The sequence below is a fragment of the Macaca fascicularis genome, chromosome 6 (assembly GCF_037993035.2).
Source record: "Macaca fascicularis isolate 582-1 chromosome 6, T2T-MFA8v1.1".
NCBI classification, from domain to species: domain Eukaryota; kingdom Metazoa; phylum Chordata; class Mammalia; order Primates; family Cercopithecidae; genus Macaca; species Macaca fascicularis.
In genome coordinates, this window is record NC_088380.1 from 21671177 (window position 1) to 21693237 (window position 22061).

A 22061-nucleotide genomic window follows, 5' to 3' on the forward strand; every position below is an offset into this window, starting at 1 on the left:
ATTGGGTTTTGTAGGGATTTTTTTGTTGTTGTTCCAAGATTGATTACAAAATTTTAATTGTCTCACACTTTTTATTTAAGCAACATTTTTTGAGCCAGAGTAGATGCACTGATGTTTCTCAACGAAAACAATTAAAACATGCCCGACGTATTTTAATTTCCTTTTCCCTTTCTCATCAGAAGAGATCATTTAGATGACCTAGACAAGTTACTTTGTAATATGGAGGGATTATGGGGTTGGAACAAACTGATGTTGCAGGGAAGGACTATATGATCATTCACATGGCATGAGATCGGTTGCTGCAGGCACCCTTCAGTAGTCATGGTATTTCAAAAGGAGCCCTCGGCATGCCTACCTCCCTAGTATGGTTCTTGAACTTAAGGAATTTATAGACCAGAAGTAAAATCTAGTGTCACAGACGGATTAATAATTGTGAGTAGTGTTGTGAAAGAACAAATAAGCAATTCTCCAACAGGTAAAAAAATTATTTAATATAAAACCCATGATTAGAACAAAATAGAATAAAAAGGTGTCATCTCTGTTGGGCTGCTTTTGTCTACTTGATCTCCAGGTCCCAGTTCCTTAGTCAAAAAGTTGTCACAGATCAAAAGCCATGGCTGTCATGGGACTCACCTCATTAGTTTTGCTTTCTTCAGTGATAGTAAATAGCCTGTGGCAACTTACCTAATGACCCAATGGAAACTTTTGCCTTAGAGGATTAATAATTTATATTGTGATTTCAGTGTCCTGTTTAAGAAATCTTTTTTGCGGTAGGGCCCTGTGGCTCACACCTGTAATCCCAATACTTCGGGAGGCTGAGGCAGGCGGATCACATGAGGTCAGGAGTTCAAGACCAGCCTGGCCAACATGGCAAAGCCCAGTCTCTACTAACAACACAAAAATTAGCCCAGCATAGTGGCGCCTGCCTGTAATCCCAACTACTTGGGAGGCTGAGGAGTGAGAATTGTTTGAACCCAGGAGATGGAGATTGCAGTGAGCAGAGATTGCAGCACTGCACTCTAGCCTGGGCAACAGAGTGAGACTCTGTCTCAAAAAAAAAAAAAAGAAAAGGGAAAAAAAGAATTTTTATATTTTTTTCTTATTTAATGGTTTCAGATTTTGCATTCAGACTTACATGTTTTATGTTTGTTTGTTTGTTTGCTTGCTTGTTTGACAGTGTCTCCCTCTGTTGCCCAGGCTGGAGTGAAGTGGTGCGATCTCTGCTCACTGCAACCTCTACCTCCCAGGTTTAAGTGACTCTCGCTCCTCAGCCTCCCATGTAATTGGGATTACAGACAGGCACCATTACGCCTGGCTAATTTTTGTGTTTTTAGTAGAGACTGGATTTTGCCATGTTGGCCAGACTAGTTTTGAACTCCTGACCTCAGGTGAATCACCCACCTCAGCCTCCCAAAGTACTGGGATTATAGGTGTGAGCCATTGCGCCCGGCCCAGACTTACATGTATCTTTAGTCCATTTTGGTTTATAGCGTGAGGTAAGAATATATATATATTTTTTATATGAATGCTCACTAATTAGTTTTAAAAGCCAGCTTCTCCCTAACTGCACTTGTTTGCAAATCTGTTATAAAAATGACTTATGTGTGAGTATTTTTTTTTTGGTTCTCTATTCTGTTCCATTGGTTTATTTTCCATCATTGCACCAATTTCAGACTGTTTTTATTACTATAACTTTATAAAAGGCTTGGTATTTAAAGTAATAAATATGCCAAAACTGTTTATCCCCTGAGATTACCCTTTTTATTTTTGACCCTTTTTGCATTTGATTAAATTTTTCAATCAACATTTACATTAGCCCAAAATAAATGTGGTGATTGAGTGGGCAGAATTGACACAAAAACTACAAAATAGTATTGAGATATTTGATCCATGAACATCTTATGTTCTCCATTTTCTTTAGGGAGAATCCTCTGGGCCCACTAAGGGCAAATAGTTATATCTTTGACTTAATACAGGATCAATCTACTCTAATAAGTCTATATTTATGTATTATATTGACATTGTATCAAGACTGTTCTAGAAATTCAACTTCAATTAGTGTGAGTCAACATAAAGGACAGTTATAATTAAATTTATCTATTTGAGCTAATTATTAAATGTATCAAATGTTATACATTTATCAATTATAGTCAATTGATTTAATTAAAACTGATAAATGTCTGAAATTTAATATTGACCTAATGTAAAATTAGGTGGTGGCTTCCTTTCTTACAAGGATCCTTAGAATCTATTCCTATTCAAATTCCCTGGGTTTCAGCTGATATTAATTGGTCAAAGATTTGCAACCTTGCAAATTATGATACTTAAGCTTTATTTTCAAGATATGATTTTATACTTCACTAGAGCAGTATGCTGACTTATGAGTCTGTGTACAGGTCAGGAGAGAAGAAGTGGCATTGTGGAGCATAAATAGAACCACAAACTTTCACAAAAATATTTCCTCAATATATGTCATCACGATATTCTGAAGACAACCTAATAAGACAGCAAAGAGGAGGCTGCTTCCTTGGACAAGGGAGGTTGAGTGATGTTTTATGGTTCAGTGTACAGCAGCACCCAAAATGTCCCCATTCTTACTTTCAATGCCTACCTATATGACCAGTTCCCTTTCCTTTATTGGATCTTGCTTATTAAGGCTGGAGTTTTCTGTGTTAAAAGGTCAAGGGCTTTATTTTTTCTTTCCTTTCTGTTTTACACTTTTCAAGCAACTAGATAGAAAATCTTATGTCCTTAGGGCAAATTGATATTGTTGCTTACTTCTTTATTGTTCTCTTATACAAAATGTTATGTAATAACATTTTGGATATAGTTTTCATTTTGTGTTTAGCAAGCAGCTTAAAATTGGAGAGTCTTGAACTTCCAAGAGAATGACAAGTTCTTGGATAAAATTTTTGCAGAGCTTACCATTGAGGTCTGCAGTAAGATATGCCTTCCAGGCAGTAATTAAATATTTATTGTTCCTTCAAGCATCATACAGAAGGGTAGGTTATAAGGAGCAAAATCAAATATTAACTTTATGTACCACCAACAGAAATATTATATATGTATTTAATAGTACCATTTATAATTAAAATAAGATATAAGATATATGTCAATTAATATTAAAATGTGCAAGATTTTATGGAACATAGTATTAATCCTTATTGAAAGATATTAATTAACGTATAAAAATGGAGACATAGCTTAACAATTTTGATGCAATATTATAAAGCTCTAATTTATTTTTACAAAATACGTGTAATTTAAAAGAAAATCTCAAAATTTTTTTTCAGGGAACATGATACCTTGAATCTAAACTTTAATAACAAAAGTGCAAGAATGTCCAAGAAAGTTTCAAAGATCAAAGTAGAATGTACCCTAATAGGTGTCCAGACATTTTTAGGTTATTGCGTTAAAGGCAGTGTGATATTGGTGCAAGAATATATCAGGAGTTCAGGAAACAGAAGAGGAAGCTTCCAAAAAGATTCATCCAAATCTTTGCCACATGAGCAATGCTATTAAGCTTGAATTTATATAATTATATATACACATATAATTTCATATAAATTGTATTTAATAAATGGTGTTCAATTTAATTGATGCTATGATTTAAATGAGTTCCCCCAAAATCCTCATATCAGAGAAATTAACAGCAAATTCAGTGGTTCTCACGACCCTAGCATATTTGATAATTTGCTAGAATGAATCAACCAACTGAGGAATGCACTATACTTACAGTTTTAATATATACCCTCCTCACCTTCTACAGAATAATTTGTTATATGTCATCTAACAAGTATATCCCTCTTCTTCTTTCTTTCCACACTTAGTGGAGCGCTTTTAATTTGTATTTTGACTGACTCAAGAATGGCAAGTCACTGTTTTGCTCATGACCTTCATAATTTCATTTTCAACCCAATGTGGGTAACCTGGGTCATGCTGGGCAGCAGCAGCGAGTCCTCTGCTGTTTGTGCCTTTCCCAGTAAAAGAGTAGTGGTCTAACCAAATTCACTTTTTGTTTCTCTATTCTCCAAATTCTTCTGGGAAAAAGTAGGGAGCTGAGTACATTTGTTCCTCTAGAATAGAGAAGTGCAGTTTTCTACATCAACTGTGTCTCCTACGTTGTTCTCAAATTATTTTACTCATTCTGACTCTTCCTAAAATTGATTATTTTCCTTTTAGCAGATTACTCTATTTTCCCATCTCACAGAGAAAATGGAGCCTATCACGTGTAAACTTAATAAACAAATTCTTTTCCACAGCACGAATGCCTATTTTATTTTAGCAAATTTGATTTGCTTAATATTTGCCAAATCCAACTAACTGCACGCAAGTGACTAAGTCATTATTTGTATTCTGAGTTTGTATGAGTATGGCATCAGGTACAAAATGGAAAATGAAAAAATTTTGAAAGTATAAATTTCTCCAAATTTCTGTGTTACACATTTGACTTCCATGGATCTGAGTTGATTCTAGAGAAAGATCTATGAAGCCCCCTGCCTTGGCAGAACATTATATACATATCATATCATTAACCTCTAACTATATGGGTATGGTCAAGATTTACTTACCAAAAAAAAAAAAAAAAAGAAAGAAAAAATACGTATACACCCACCCACACAAAAGACCAGACTAATGGCTATACTTTATACCTATAAAGTATTTCATCTAACAACAATGGAATATACATTTTCTCAAACTCATATGGGACATTTATCAAAATCAACCACAAAATACAATTAAAAATTTTTGCACAAGTGAAAATAATACAATGTCTGCTTTTATAATACAATGGGATTAAGCAAGACATCAGTAACACAAAGATAACTTGAAAATTCCTAAATATGTGGATATTAAACAACACACTTCTCAATAATACATGTACAAGGGATAAATTTTAAGATAAATAAAATAAATAAAAATATATTTTGAACTAAATGAAATTTGTTTATTTCATTAGAATTTGGGGATACAGTGAAAGCACAGTTAAGAGGAAATTTTTTTATAATTGAGGCATATAGTAGAAAACAGGAAAGATTTAAAAAGTCAATCATATAATTTATTTATTTATTTATTTATTTATTTATTTTTTTGAGACGAAGTCTCGCTCTGTCGCCCAGGCTGGAGTTCAGTGGCCGGATCTCAGCTCACTGCAAGCTCCGCCTCCCGGGTTCACGCCATTCTTCTGCCTCAGCCTCCTGAGTAGCTGGGACCACAGGCGCCCGCCACCTCGCCCGGCTAGTTTTTTGTATTTTTTTACTAGAGACGGGGTTTCACGGTGTTAGCCAGGATGGTCTCGATCTCCTGACCTCGTGATCCGCCCGTCTCGGCCTCCCAAAGTGCTGGGATTACAGGCTTGAGCCACCGCGCCCGGCCAATCATATAAATTTTAACCTTAGGAAACTTGAAAAGGAAGAGCAAATTATATGTGAGTAAGCAGGGGCAAAAAAATAAAAATTAGAGAAGATATCAATTAAATTGAAAACAATAAAAAAATTAATGAAACCGTAGCTGCTGCTTTGTAAAGGCTAAAAGACATGATAAGCCTTTATCCAAGCTAACAAGGAAAAAAGAGATGAGATAACACAAATTACTAATATAAAAAATGAAAGAGGGAAGATCACTATAAATCCAATGGCCTTTGAAAGAATAATACTATAATACTGCAATCAACTCTATGCCCACAAATTTAATAACCTAGATGAAATAGACAAATTTACTAAAAGACACATTTAACAAAGTTTCAAAACAGAAAAAACACCAGTCTTTGATAGGTTCACTGGTGAATTCCCTCAAATACTTCACAAAGAAATTACACCAATGCTCTATAATCTCCTTCAGAAGGCAGAAGCTGAGGAATGCTTCCTGACTTATTCTATGAGGCCAGTATCACCTAAATGTCAAAATCAGATGAAGACATTACAAGAAAACTGCATGCTTTCTCATGAACATAGATACAAAACTCCTCAACAAAATGTTATCAAGTTGAATATAACAATGTATAAAATTAATTCTGCACTATAACAAAATGAGATTTATGTCAGGTGTGTAAAGTTGATTCAACATTCAAAATACTACTAATGCAATCCATCACATAACAAGCTGTAAAATAAAAATTAACTGATCATATCAATACATATAGAAAAAACATCTGATAAATTTTAACACTCATTTATAATTTAAAAAATATATTCTCACTAAGAAAGGAATAGAGAGTTCTTTCTCAACCTAATAAATAATGTTAACTAAAATCTTATAGCTAGTATCCTATTTAATTATAAGAAACTAGAAGCTTTCTCATTAATATTAGAAGCAAGGCAAAGATGCCACATCTCATCACTTCTTTTCAACATCTTAACAGAAGTCCTAGCTAATGCAATAAGTGATGTAAAGGAAACAAAGTTATCCTGCTTAGGAGTAAATAAATAAATTTTCTTTATTCACAGATGACATAATTGTCTAAGTAGAAAATCTGAAAGAATTGACAAAAATATCTTCAGGAACTACTAAGAGACTATAGCTAGGTTGTTGGATACAAGTTAATATACAAGTTTCTTTTACTTTTATTTTTAGCATCACTAAAGAAGTGGAATATGAAATTAAGAACACAATACATTTACTTTAGCATCACCCAAAATGAAATAATTAATTAGGCATGAATTTAGCAAAATGTGTACAAAATCTATACCAGAAAAACTAAAAATACTGATTAAAAAAATCAAATAAGGCTTAAAAATACAGAGATATTTCATCCTCATAAATAGGAAGGGTCAATATTGACAAGATGTTGCTTCTTCACAAATTTATCTGTAGATTCTATACAACCCAATTAAAATTCCAGAAAGTTCCTTTTCAGATATTGGCAAAAATTTATTAGAAAGGAAAAATATCCAGAATCGCCAATACAATATTGAAGAAGCAGCACGAAGTGGAAGAGGTGATAATATATGACTTCAAGATTTACTAAAAAGCTACAGTTATCTTGATGGTGTGATATCAGTGAAATAATAAATAAACAGATCAGTAGAACAGAATAGAGGGTTCAGAAACAGACCTACATAATTATCATCAATGGATCTTTGGAAAGGAGCAAACACAGTACACAGGAGAAAAGATGCTTCTTTCAACAAATGGTGATGAAACAGCTGAATTTTCACATGCAAAAAATACATAAACTTAGACACACCTTATACCCTTTACAAAACTTAAATTGTGTCATAGACTTAAATAAAGCTGTAAAACTCTTAGAAAACAACATAGGTGGAAATCTGGATGACTCTGGGTTTGGCGAAGACGTTTCAGATATGGCAACAGAGGCATGATCTAAATTGACAAGTTGGACTTCATTAAAACTAAAAATTCCTACTCTGTGAAAGAAGCTGCCAAGAGAGTAAGAATACAAGTCCCAAAGTTAGAAAATGCACTTGCAAAACCAGTGGTGGATATGTTATTTGCATAATTGTGGTGAATATTTCACTATGTATATGGATAATAATTGAGTTGTGTAATTTAAATATACACAATTTTTAATTGTCAAAAAATGTAGCTATTCTGAGCTCCAAAATAAATAAATAAATAAATAAAAGACATAGCTGATAAAGAACTGTTATCCAAAATAGGCAAACAACTCTTAAAACTCAGCAATAAGACGACAAATAATCAGTAAATTGAATGATTTCAAACTCAAATGATTCCTTAAAAATCATTTTATTCAGATTTAAAAATAGGCCAAAGACATCTACAGACACCTCACCAAAAAAGATATACAAATGGCAAATAGCATATTAAAAGATGCTCCACATCACATATCGTTAAGGAAATTCAAACTAAAATAATGAGATGTCTATAAACCTGAAAATGGCCAACATCCAGAACACTCACAGTACCAAATGTTGGTGAGGGTATGGAGCAACAGAAACTCTCATTCAGTCCTGGGAGGAGTGCAAAATAATACAACTACTCTAGAAGACACTTTAGCTATTTCTTACAAAACTAAACATTTTCTTTCCATACAATTCAGCAATTACTCTCCTTGGTATTTAGCCAATGAGTTGACATCTTCATGTGGATGTTTATAGCAGCTTTATTCATAATTGCCAAAACTTAAAAGCAACTGAGATGTCCTTCAGTAAGTGAACGGATAAATATGCTGTGGTACATCCAGACAATATAATATTATTTAAAATTCTAAATATGAGTTATCAAGCCTTGAAAAGACAGAGAGGAAACTTAAGTGCATCTTACTGAGTAAAGAAGCATGTCTAAAAAGTTGCAAACTGTATTATTACAACTATGCATTCTGGAAAAGAGAAAACTATGGAGACAGAAAAAAGATCAATGGTTTCCAGAGGATGGGGAGAAGATAAATAAGCAAAGCACAGAAGATTTTTAGAGCAACGAAACTACTCTGTCTTATACTATAATGGTACATACATTTCATTATACATTTGCTCAAACCCATAGAATGCACAACACTAAAAGTGAGCCCAATGTAAAATATGGACTTTGGGTGATAATGATGTGGCAATATAGTTCATTATTTGTAACAAATGATCATTTGTAATTCGTATTCAATGAACTCAATTCATTGGTGAGAGGTGAAGCCAGCTGGACTTAGGTGGGGACTTGGAGAACTTTTCTGTCTTACAAGAGGATTGTAAAATGCACCAATCAGTGCTCTGTAGCTAGAGGATTGTAAATGCACTAGTCAGCACTCTGTGTCTAGCTAAAGGATTGTAAATGCACCAATCAGCACTCTGTAAAAACACACCAATTAGTGATCTGTGTCTAGCTAGAAGGTTGTACATCCACCAATCGGCACTCTGTAAAATGGACCAATCAGCACTCTGTAAAATGGATCAATCAGCAGGACTTAGCAGGGACCAATAAGGGAATAAAAGCTGGCCACCCAGCCAGCAGCGGCAACACGCTTGGGTCCCCTTCCATGCTTGGTAGCTTTGTTCTTTTGCTCTTCACAATAAATCTTGCTGCTGCTCACTCTTTAGGTCCGTGCCACCTTTAAGAGCTGCAACAGTCACCGGGAAGGTCTGTGGCTTCATTCTTGAAGTCAGCAAGACCAAGAACATACTGGAAGGAACCAACTCTGGACACACTGGGAGATGATAATAGGAGAGGCTAATCATGTGTAGGGGTAGGGAATATATGGGGTATCTTTGTACCTTTCTTATAATTTGACTATAGACAAACGACTTTAAAAAAGAGTCTTAAAAAAAGAAAAAAAATAAGAGAATAACAAAAAAACCTCTTTAAGTCCTTGTCAAATTATAGCCTGTATTACTATGCTCATATTTTGTGTTAAAAACTGGTTACCCAAGTAAGTGTTCAACAAGCAATACAATGCACTTTATTTTCCCACTTCTAACAAAACTGCTTTTACTAAGTCCTCAAAGGACTCTTAATTGAAGTATGCAATGAACAGCTCTGTGCTTTCTCATTGTACCTCCTGATGACATAGGACATTGTTGACTATTCTCTCCTTCTCTATGTTCTCTACTTTCTTGACTCTGATCTTTCCATTTGCTTTGCCTAATTTCCCTTCACATTTGTCTTTTTACTTTGATAATTAAAATTTGTATTTTCAAAGGTTTATTCTTGAGCCCCTCTTCTCATGAAATACATTCTTCCATAATCTTACCAATTTTTAACACTGTGATCCACATTTTTTTTTGCCTAATTGAATTTTTCATCTAAATATGCCATAGATACTCTTATTTCAACAGCGTATAATTGTTATTAACCGTCTTCCACTTTATGCACTGAAACAGAAAATCTGCTCTTCCATGACTTGCCATTATGGTAATGATGTTTCTATTCTATTGTAATGATATATGCAAAGTTTATCTTTGAATTCTTCTATGTTTCTCCATGATCAATTAATATAATAGTAATTTCTTAGCCACTTGTGATGGTTAATGTAAGGTGTCAACTTGATTGGTTTGAAGGATGCCTAGAGGGATGGTAAAGTATTGTTTCTGGGTTTGTCTATGAGAGTGTTGCCAGAGAAGATTGATATTTGAATAAGTGGACTGGGGGAGGAAGGCTCACCCTCAATCTGGGTGGCACCACCCAATCAGGTGCTAAAGTGGCTAGAACAAAGCAGGCATGGAGGAGGGTGGGGAAGCCTCGCTTGCTGAGTCTTCTGGCTTTCATCTTTCTGCCATGCTGGATGCCTCCTTCTGTTCCTCCTGTCCTTGGACATCAGACTCCAGGTTTTTCTGTCTTTGGACTCTTGGACTTACACGAGTGGTTTGTCAGGGGATCTCGGGTCTTTGGCCACAGACTGAAGCCTGCACTGTTGGCTTCCCTGCTTTGGAGGCTTTTGGACTCATACTGAACTACTACTGGCTTCTTTCTTCCCCTGCTTGCAGATGACCTATCTGGGGACTTTGCCTAGCGATCGTGTGAGCCAATTCTCCCTAATAAACTTCCTTTCATATATACATATTCTCCTTCACTAGCTAACCAATTTTCCCTTGTTTATTCATATGCAATCTCTTTAACTTTGACTCTATTTACTTTTGTAGTTTACTTATGATGTGTTTCCAGAAGAAGTTATTAAAATAAAGATCTCATTGTGTTGTTTTTCATTAGGGCATATCAATGGGACTTTATTTCATTCAAAAGAACTTTAAATTCTTTACTGAGATACTTACGAACCCTGGCAATATATCTAAATAATTTTGAAGTCAGATGTACCACTCATATTCTTACATGTAATGAACAGCCATATTAATTTTATGTATGTTAATGTACTTAATATAAAGTTTATGTCTGTGATTTTTGCAAGTAATTTCCTTTAAATAAAAAGGTCTCTCCCATTTTGTTAGTCAAGAGAGCTCTTGCTTTTCTCAAAATAATTCAACTTTGAAATCCTTTAATATTACCTCACCTCCTAAATGAAAAACTTGCGGACCTGTTCTTTTCCCGTGCTTTTTGTTTGTTTTGTTTTTTTCCTCTTACCCATCAGAGAATATGATTAACATGTTTTTCTCTTTTTTGAGCATTAATGCAAAATTCTATAGTTAATCTGTGGGTGGATTTTTCTCTTTAATTTGTAACCTCTTCTTAGTCTTCCTTCCTGACTTACATTTTGAATTAATTTGAAAAAAAGTCGGAAAGAGTTGCTATCACAAATATAATATTCAGTTTATATGTGCGTAAAAATAAGACAGAAAACCGTCTATGGTAGCGGTAAAAATCACATATTTGATTCAGGAGTTTGTGGAAAGTAAAATTAAATGAGTTCCAATTAAACCTAGCAGCAGGCTTAGCAGATCCGGGGTTTACTTTTCATTAGAAATTAGAAGAGCACACTCCTGGGAACAGAGTGTTTTAAAGGAAGCTTCCTGGCTTTATGTTAATTAAAAGTCAGAACTAAACTGAGACTGAGCAAAGAAATAGCAATTGCTTTTCAACACAGGGGAAACACTAGAAGGAGCTTCATGGTATTTAATTGCTATGTGTAGACTTGAATTAATAGTATTTCACTCTAATAATTTATTATTCTGTGCTAAAAACGCCTCATAAGTAGTTTTTGCCTACTGGGTTTAGGTACCAAAATATTTTCCTCAGGTCACAAATTTCTGTTATTATTTCATGTGTTATTTATTAATATAAATAAAATAATAAAGGAGATTTTTCCTAAACATAGAAATGCAAATTTACATAAACAAGTTCATTCCAAAATTGTAAATAAATCTATTTTTGTCCATTTTGCAATGTTTATTTTTATACTAAAATTTTTATATTTTATGGAAATAAAATTCATTGCAGTATATTTTCAAATAGGAATTCATAATATAATTTTAGTATATTTTTAATGGGAATAATGTGACTGCCTTGCAACTTTGAACACAGGAAAAATAAAATTTTAACATAAAATATTGTATTATAGTTTTACAAAATTAGATAAGGTTTATCTGAGTAAACTATGTAGAGAGCAAAAAAATAAATTTCCAATACCAAAACAGTGTTTATTGAACTTTAGTTTAATACATGCTAGTGTAAGGACGGGCGCGGTGGCTCAAGCCTGTAATCCCAGCACTTTGGGAGGCCGAGACGGGCGGATCATGAGGTCAGGAGATAGAGACCATCCTGGCTGACACGGTGAAACCCCGTCTCTACTAAAAAATACAAAAAAAAAAACTAGCCGGGCGAGGTGGCGGGCGCCTGTAGTCCCAGATACTTGGGAGGCTGAGGCAGGAGAATGGCGTGAACCCGGGATGTGGAGCTTGCAGTGAGCCGAGATCTGGCCACTGCACTCCAGCCTGGGTGGCAGAGCGAGACTCCATCTCAAAAAAAAAAAAAAAAAAAAAAAAATACATGCTAGTGTATAGAACATTTTAAATGAATATCAACCAAAAATAAAATTCTAAGCTCCCCCAATTGACTAAATGGATCCAACCAAGGAGATTCACAAGTAAACCTGAAAAGCTAGTTAAGCCCATAATGGGAAGGGAGTGTGTCAGACACTCCTCATTATGCCCTTCTTTTTGGAATTCAGGCACAATTGACCAGCATGAATGTTAAAACACTAGTCTTAAGACTAACAAAACATATGCTTTGAAGCAATAATATATCAAATTTCAGCCTGACTCTAGTGTAGCATCACATGACAGATAGCAGGCCATCAAAGAAATTAAAGTATTTTACTCAAATATATCTTTCTTTGACATATTTTGAAATGATCCTGCAAAGCTGTCTTTTGTGGGGGAAATTTATATTTTGGAGAGAATCCCTTTCTGGGTCTTTTTCTGATCCTGAATAGTCTAGCTGAGAGGCTAGCACCTTTTAAAGACCTGAACTGGAAATATTTGCCATCTATTGTCTCTAAGACTGGCCATTTATGAGACTTTATCTACATAAATGAGAACATTGGTCTCCATATCGCTTATCTTAACCCAGACTTAACTTCTTTCTATTGATTTCAGTTCTTTAGATAATAATTCAACTCTTTTAACCATTTGCCAATCAGAAAATCTTTAAATACCCCTATGACCTGGAAGCTCCTGTTTTGAGTTATCCCACCTTTCTGGCCTGAGCCAACATAAATTTTACATGTATTGACTGATGTCTGCCTGTAACTTCTGTTCTCCTACAATGTACAAAATCAAGCTGTAACCCAACCACCTCAGGAACATATTTTCAAGAGCACTTGAGACTGTGCTTTGGGCCTTGATCACTCACATTTGGCTCAAAATAAACCTCTTTAAATATTTCACAGAGTTTGACTCTTTTTCATTGACATTAAGAAACAAATATTTAATAAATTATACCATATACCCTCACACACAAACATATACATATAAATATAAAGATATTTATATTAAGAGAGGAAAGCATTGATTGAATAAAACAAATTGTTTCTAGTTACCAGTTCTGGAAAAGAAAAAAAAAAAACGAAAAACAATTACAAAGTAGCAAACTAACGTAGATGCTATAATATATATTCCAGAAGAGATTATTGACTTTTGACTTGAGAGGCTTAAAAAATACACACGATGCAGATGCTATCGTAGCTGAAGTATTAATTTAATTAAATAAATCATATGAAAACCATATTTTAAAAATTGATTTGCCTTTACGGATAGCACTTAGAAAAGTTAGTATTGACAACTAAAATGAGTGACTGAGGCATACGTCTCAATCACTGAGTCTTATTAAGTCAGAATTACTGTACATCTGGGAAAGATTTAGTATTTATAAATTTCCTAAAGGGGCCAAAGGTATGTAGGAAAAGGGGCAGGTAGGTGATAAGGTGAATAGTTACATTCCTGTGAGACTTTAGTTAATACCCAGTAAATCTACATTTTACATAAGTAAAGTAATGTCTACAGAGAAGAGAGGAAAGGAAGAGTCAATTATACAGATATCTCTGAGTGGATAGAAGAATGAGTCTTGTCTTTGTTTTGCCCTGGTAAGATAATCGAACAGACATTACTTTTAGGAGGTAGACTTAGAAGGTAGACCTAAATTTATAATTAGTATGCCCTTGTTTATGGGAGGCCAGCAAAGACTTTGCTTAGAAATAATCTGTGGAGTCAGTGTTTGACAGATACCAGAGACCTTTTACCTTTCCATGGAGATCTGCCTGATGCCTACTGAGAGCAACAGATATTCTTTTGGAAGAGGGTGTTGCAATGACTTCACCTTCAGGCTTAACATTCCCTTTTCTGTAAGAACTTGGGGGATCACTGAGATTTTTAATTTTCCTTTACAGTATGTATTAGTCTGTTTTCACACTGCTATAAAGGCATACCTGAGACTAGGTAATTTATAAAAAAAAAGAAGTTTAATTGATTTACTGTTATGCACGGCTGAGGATGCTTCAGGAAACTTATAATCATGGCAGAAGGTGAGAGAGAAGCAAAGGCACATCTTACGTGGTGGCAGGTAACAGAGCTTGATTGCACAAAGCGGGAAGAGCCAGTTATAAAACCATCAGATCTCATGAGAACTCACTCACTATCATGAGAACAGCATGTGGGTAACCACCCTTATCATCCAATCATCTCCCACTAGGTTCTGCCCTCGACATGTGGGGATAATGAGGGTTATCTCTTGAACTTGGCGTGGGGACACAGCACCAAACCATATCACAGTATAAAGTCCTAAATTTAGGACAAAAATTTTATTTTATTTTTTAGAGTCAGTCTCGCTCTGTTGCTCTGGCTGGAATGCAGTGGTGCTATCTAGGCTCACTTCAACCTCTGCCTCCTGGGTTCAAGCGATTCTCCTGCCTCAGCCTCCTGAATAGCTGGGACTGCAGGCATCCACCACCACACTCAGATAATTTTTTAATTTTTAAAATTAGAGACAGGGCTTTGCCATGTTGGCCAGACTGGTCTTAAGTCGGGACCTCAGGTGATCCACCTGTCTCAGCCTCCCAGAGTGCTGGGATTATAGGCATAAGCCACGGCACTTGGCCTAGAAAAATAACTGTAAAGGTCAAGATAATAAAAAGTGACAATGCTTTGAAATGGCAAAATTTGGAAAAGGATGGTTCCATTGATCATTGCAGCAGTGTATGAATAGTAAAATTTGATGTTTTGATGTCAAACAATATTGTTACAAATGCTAAGGTAAATGCTATTTTTATATGCAAGATATTATCACTATCAACTTCCATGATATCAAAAATTTGAAAAAATTAAAATCATAAAGTCAAGAAATTTAAAATACAGAAGTAGGAACTACTGGTGACAATAAGGAAGTAAGAAATTGTAGTACTCTGTAGAATTTGTGCCTCTTCAATAAAATGTGCCTAAAAAGTTGAAACTCAATTTTTTAGACTATAATTTTACCATATACAATGCAGATCAAGTTTCACTCATGTGATAACATTTTATACATTCTAATCTAAATTTTAAATTAATACAAGACCAACAACTCCAAAAATGGGCTCAATATATGCACAATAGCTCACCAACAAATATACACATTTGCCTCTTAAATATATGAATATGTTCTCAGATTTCTTACAAAACTATAACTGTAAGTCAAAATTACAAGGAGATATATATTCACGTCTTCCAGATGGGCAAAAAGTTGTGTTTGAAACTATTCTAATATGATGAGATTGAAGAAACAGCCAATTGTTTAAAATATAAAATAGTATTATTTCTATGGAAGAAGAAAAAAAAAGGTAATGTAAAATTACTGACTTAGCCTGAAATTTTCAGAAAATCCCAGTAATTTTGCTCCTGGAGCAAATTCTTATTTGGTTACTGAAAACCCAGGGCACTGAGTATGAAGACAAAAGAAGGATAGAGAGTTCAGAGGATCATTAAAATACTAGAATTGACTTTCTGAGAAAAGTCAGAAAGAGCCACACATACTAGGTTTTTCAGCCATGTAGGATCTCTTCAAATAACTTCTACTCAGAAGCTATGCCTGAAATCAGTCCATGGGAGGTAGAAAAGAAAGAGATGTATAAGTTTAACTCTTTCCTGTTTTCTAATTTCCATGGTCGAGATACATCCTGTGGAGTGATAACTCTCTTGCAATTTGAAGCTGTATTCATGTTTGCTCACCAGTCAGGAAGTCAGTTCCCATGTCCTTTAGGAGTCCCTTCAGGCAACAAAGATTCCTGGCATTGGCTGATCATCCTGCCTGCAGCTAATAAAGAAGTTTCAGCACCCATGGAAAGCAACTCATTGGAACCACATTGTCCTATAAGCTGAGACAGGGTAAGCAGCAGAGGGTTTAAGTGAACTGTGGGAACCTGAAGGAGCACATCAAAATTGCTGAAAATACATAATCAGGTGTATATTCACAACACAGATCCAATTGTTTATTCACATTATTTGTGGGAACCTGAAGGAGACATCAAAATTGTTGAAAATATACAATCAGGTGTATATTCACAACACAGATCCAATTGTTTATTCTCATTATACCCATCCTCCACGGGACAACATAGAGTCACTACTGGATATACTCACTCTTTCCTAAGAGAACACATATACATCCAATCAATAAAGAGTGCCTTTCCAGGTAGCTTTAAGTCACAATTCCCTGGAAATCCTAAGATAATAGATAAGCAAAAGTACAGTCTCTGCTGCTTCAGCCTTTCCAAGGCTGTATTAAATATTCATCATCTTTCATACATCAAAACCATTCAAATGTCCCTTACATTTTGTCAACACTTTGGCCAGTTTACTTTGCCTAGTGAGGAGACCAAAGACTTCAATCACTGAATGGTCTGAACTCCTACCATTCCTTCCATTTTTGGTATTTTAATTCTTCTAAGTGCCCAGTGACATTAATTATTTGATAGGGAACACTAAACACACCTAAATAAATTTCCTCAACCTCAGAATACTACTTGCTTTCATTGTGTAGTAAAAACCTTAGTTAATTTTGGTAATGAGCATTGATTATTTTAACCAGTAAATGACTTTCTTTTCTTTGCCTGCTTGTCCACCATTATGAAAAGCCAAAGTAGCCAAGTGTTGTACATCTTCCAGATCAATAAATAGCTTATTCTTATGTAGCTGTCCTTCCCTGCAGTGAACCAGTACCTACAAACCTGCAGATCCCAAGTTCTTAAAAATGGGAAATCAGAATTCTATAAATGGATAACTGAGTCCAACAGTGAGCTAAGCTAGTAATTCCTATTTACTCTCTTTGGTTTATAGAGAATCTAGAATTGGAGACAAAATGCAATATATTGGTTTTAAGTTAAATGCATATATCTCATTCTAGAAGACAGCACAAAGCTCAAACTCTTCTTCCTCCCTGAGTCTTCATCTCTCTGGCCAGATGTTTCCAAATTATTATATATAGAAAATGAATTCTACAATCAGGAGTTTATTATCACTTCTCCTGTGACATAAAATGTCTCTTTCATTCTGAGAAAATTATGTGCATATTCTGTTGATAGGTAAGGCATTTTATAAGACATCAGTACACTGTACATTGATTCCAGTTAGGAAGAAATACTACCATATTCATAGAGGTGCCAGACTAAAGCCTCAATATTTGTCTCAGTTTCAGTTTGGTTGGTCACTGAGCAATAGCAATAGGTGCAGAGCTACTTTATCATCAGCTCATTGCACAGGCACAGGTATAGGCTGGCTGGCTGGTATTTTTTGCTTGTTGAGTGTGAACTCCTCACTGAATACTTCCTAATGGGCATTGGTTGAAGCCATAAAGATAATTACTTGTATATACTCCAACAGCTCTATTTATATAACTTTTCCCCAGAACTCCTTGCTTAGCTAATCAGTCTTGATGAGAGAGTCCTATGTAGCTTACTCTCTCTATCTTTTGGACTCTTGGAATTTTCAGAAGTAATATTTTGGGGGTTTTTGTTTGTTTGTTTGTTTTCAAGTTTGTCACTAGATGGCAATCACAAATGTACTTCTGTCATGTCATAATCCAGGGACACTTGGGGGATTTGAGGATACATAATATCTTCTATAACAAACTGTGTGCAATAAAATTAGCATTTGAAAATTATCTCATTTAAGGTGATGAAATGAGCTACCAAAAAGCCCAACATCATGTACATGATCACAACTCAACTAATTCTCAGCACAAACAGTTTTCTTGTAATTTTGCACTGCCCCAAAACAATCCTAATGTCTCAATTAAAATAAAACCTTAACACCATGTTGATATACCGGCTCAAGTTGAATTAACATTTATACCTTTTGAAATCACTAAAAATTAGTTTTATATTCGAGGCTCACTGAACACTTTCGAATACTTAACATACTCTCAACTAATTTCCTTCTGGCTTTTAGTCACTAATTAGTAAAGAAAGTGCTTACATTTTTACAACAAGTAAAGGAATTGTTCACATTTAATTTTGATTATAATGTCATCATATATAGTAGGTAAAATTTTTTTCTAGTTTCTTCAATCCACTGGAGTAATACTGTGCTTTAATTATGGCCTCATGCTGAACAGAACTTACTTCCTAGCCCTCAAAATGTAAATTGTTTCCAAACACCACTTTTATACATATTTTTTAAATGAAAAAAAAACAAAAAATAAAAAACTAAAAAAAAATGTGAGTTCAGTGGTTTCTTAAAAATCGTCTTTTTGGGAAAGACGTAATTGACTAAAATTTAACCCATGAGCTTTAATAGGTTTATGGAATGGATCTTAGCCTTCAACTCTACCACAAATAATATGCTATGTCCACAGCATAAACTCACAATCATTAGACAACATTGGCAGTTTATAACAAAGAGTGGGGAATGAAGGGTCTATATAAATCCATACATAGGATCAATAAAGATAAAGCCACCTAATTTGTATTTTTAGCCAAATATAATAACAGATACTTGTAAGATGTTTTGAGTAATAAAATGTACTGCAGTATGTGTGTGTGTATAGATGATATAAATACAGATTTAGATAGATATGGTTTGTCTCTGTGTCCCCACCCAAATCTCATCTCAAATTGTAATCCACAGGTTCAAGGGAGGGACCTTGGTGGAAGGTGATTGGATCATGGGGACAGTCTTCCCCCATGCTCTTCTTGTGATAGTGAGTTCTCATGACAGCTGATGGTTTTAAAAGTTTTTGGCAGTTCTCCTTCACTCTCTCTCTCTCTCCTGCTGCCTTGTGAAGACATGCTTCCCCCTCGACTTCCGCCATGACTGTAAGTTTCCAGAGGCCTCCACAGCCATGTGGAGCTGTGAGTCAAACCTCTTTCCTTTATAAATTACCCAGTCTTGGGTAGTATATAGCAGTGTGAAAATGGACTGTCACATATATATTCTATATTTTTTATATTCATCAAAGTATAAAAATATTATCTAATTAATGTTAACATTATGAACATAAAAATTCATTGCCTCATAAACTTTAGCACATATAGAACTACCTTTAGCATAATACGGAGTTTATTTATTTCACACAGACAAAATCTATAAGAATCTTTCTTATAGATGATACCAAACAAGTAAGAAACAAGTAATGTAACTTTGATAAAAAGTAATTTTGAACAAAAGTAAATTAATGTAATTTCAAAATCTACAAGAACATTTAAATTCATCATTTTAAATAATTCTATAATTCAGAGTTATTACATAAATGCTAAAACTAAAATCTCTGATGGGTTAAAATTAACTTTTTTTGTTATGTATCTATTTTTCTGTCATAGTACCTCAGAAAGTTGAGTGACTCGAATTCAATCAGTATAGAAATGTGCATAAGTCTTTCTAAGGAAATAAATGTGAAATTAATTTATGGCATCTCAAAAGAGAGACTACACAAAATCAGAATGAACCTAGAAATACTGCTGATCCAAAATGATAGATTATAATATATCTAGCTGACTGTGCAGAAACCAGGTCATCAGGAATAAATATATTAAAAGGAGAACCTTGAACAGCTTAATAAAATCCTGTAAATCACAGCCTCAACACAATCTACCCTGTCAGCAGCAGCAGAGATAGACACGTTGGTAAATGTGATCAAGCTTGAATTCTTATAAGAAACAAGTTGAAAAAGATTAAAACCCATGGCACTGAGATTTCCTTTTGGAAAATTTTAGAGCCAAAGTTATATATAGAAATAATTATTTCTCTTTATAAAGGATGTAAATGTTGACACTATGATGTTAATTATTTTCAAAGATTTTGCATCAGAATTTCTAAATGTATGTGTATGCATTCTGTGAATAACTGATCTATTCACATATGACTCTGTAAGATGTTTTGTGATGAGTTTGGGTGCCCAGGGATTGTGAGTCTGAAACAATGTTGCCCTGAGAAGAGAACTGCATACCATCTACACATTTGTTGAATAAATGCTTGAATCAATAACTTGTTCTCTTTTATAAACTTCCCTTAATACTGATGATGACATATAATATTTGTCATCTTTTCTCTTGGACACTTCAGTAGGTCATTTAAAAAATATTTACTTGTTGCAACACTCCAACATAACATAAGCTATCATACGCAATGTTCGATTTATTCACATGGTGTTTACATGTTTAGTATTTTTTTTTAAACCCTGGCATAAGCATTTCGAACTATTTTCTTAACTTCCAGACATAGTTCACGTACTTCCCCATCTTTCTTTACTAGTAGTAAGAAGAAACATTTTTCTTATTAAACATTTCAGATAAAATTTACATTACATCCTTAGCTCTCCTCACTGTATGCTTGGATGAATTTCAGCTTTTAAAACATCAGATTTTTTTACTAAATGAAGATAAATATGCTCATCTCAGGCCAATGACTCTACATTCATCATAAATGTTAGGGTTCTTCAGATCTTTTTAAGTTGTATGTCATCCCAGGCTGTTCTTATCCAAATAATTTTTGTTTTGCCACTTCCTATAGGTTGATAAAATGCACATTGCATTTCTTTCCAATTCCTTTTAGTTTTTTTTTTTTCCCCACATACAATTGCCTAAATTCATCTCAATTTGGATGTCTTGTGTACATAAAAATATCAGCATTTCCAAAAGTTAACTCATCATTTTTCGTGTAAATATGAACTTCTTTCCACTTTCAATGCCTGTGTAAACTTAGTATTTATCAATCTGTTACTTTTCCTTTCTTCCAGATGTGAACTGACTAAGCAGTTTTCACTTTGTAAACAAGAACGACTACCAATTCCTGACATAGCCTTGAATTTTTTGAATGTCCAATCCATTTTCAAAATTCTGAAAACTGTTTTTTCTAGGTCACAAAAAAACTTCCTGGGTTTAACGTGCTTTCCTAAAGAAAATTCCATTTTCTAGGGTAGGTTTGATTTTCCTGGATTCACTCTAGAAGGCTCGCTCTCTCATTTAGGTAATCAGTCTCAAAATTCTACACAACTATAACTTCATCAAGTGTTCCCACCACATGAAATGCAGTTAATAAATGTTCTCCTAGTGCCATATTTTCTTATGCCTCTTTTTTTTTTTTTTTTTGAGACGGAGTCTCGCTCTGTCACCCAGGCTGGAGTGCAGTGGCCGGATCTCAGCTCACTGCAAGCTCCGCCTCCCAGGTTTACGCCATTCTCCTGCCTCAGCCTCCCGAGTAGCTGGGACTACAGGCGCCCGCCACCTCGCCCGGCTAGTTTTTTGTATTTTTTAGTAGAGACGGGGTTTCACGGTGTTAGCCAGGATGGTCTCGATCTCCTGACCTCGTGATCCACCCGTCTCGGCCTCCCAAAGTGCTGGGATTACAGACTTGAGCCACCGCGCCCGGCTCTTATGCCTCTTAATCTATGAAAATAGCACACCTCCTTTCTGCCATTGCTTTATCTTTATCCAAAATAAAACTCCCCTCTGGGAAGTAGTTTCTAAATGTTCTCTTTCCTATGGCTATTTTAATGCATATTCTAATTTTATATACACATATGTATTTACACACACACACACACACATATATACATATATGTATATATAAACTATAATGTCTAATCTCACTGTATTGTAACTGGCATTCACTTGTTTCGTCTGCTAGTACCTAGAGGCTGGATAATGTGAGTTTAATTCCTGGACTCAAGGCTTGTGACCTATCAGACTCCTAATAAATGAGCTTAACAACTGAATGTATAAATTGCTAATATGTAATATGATT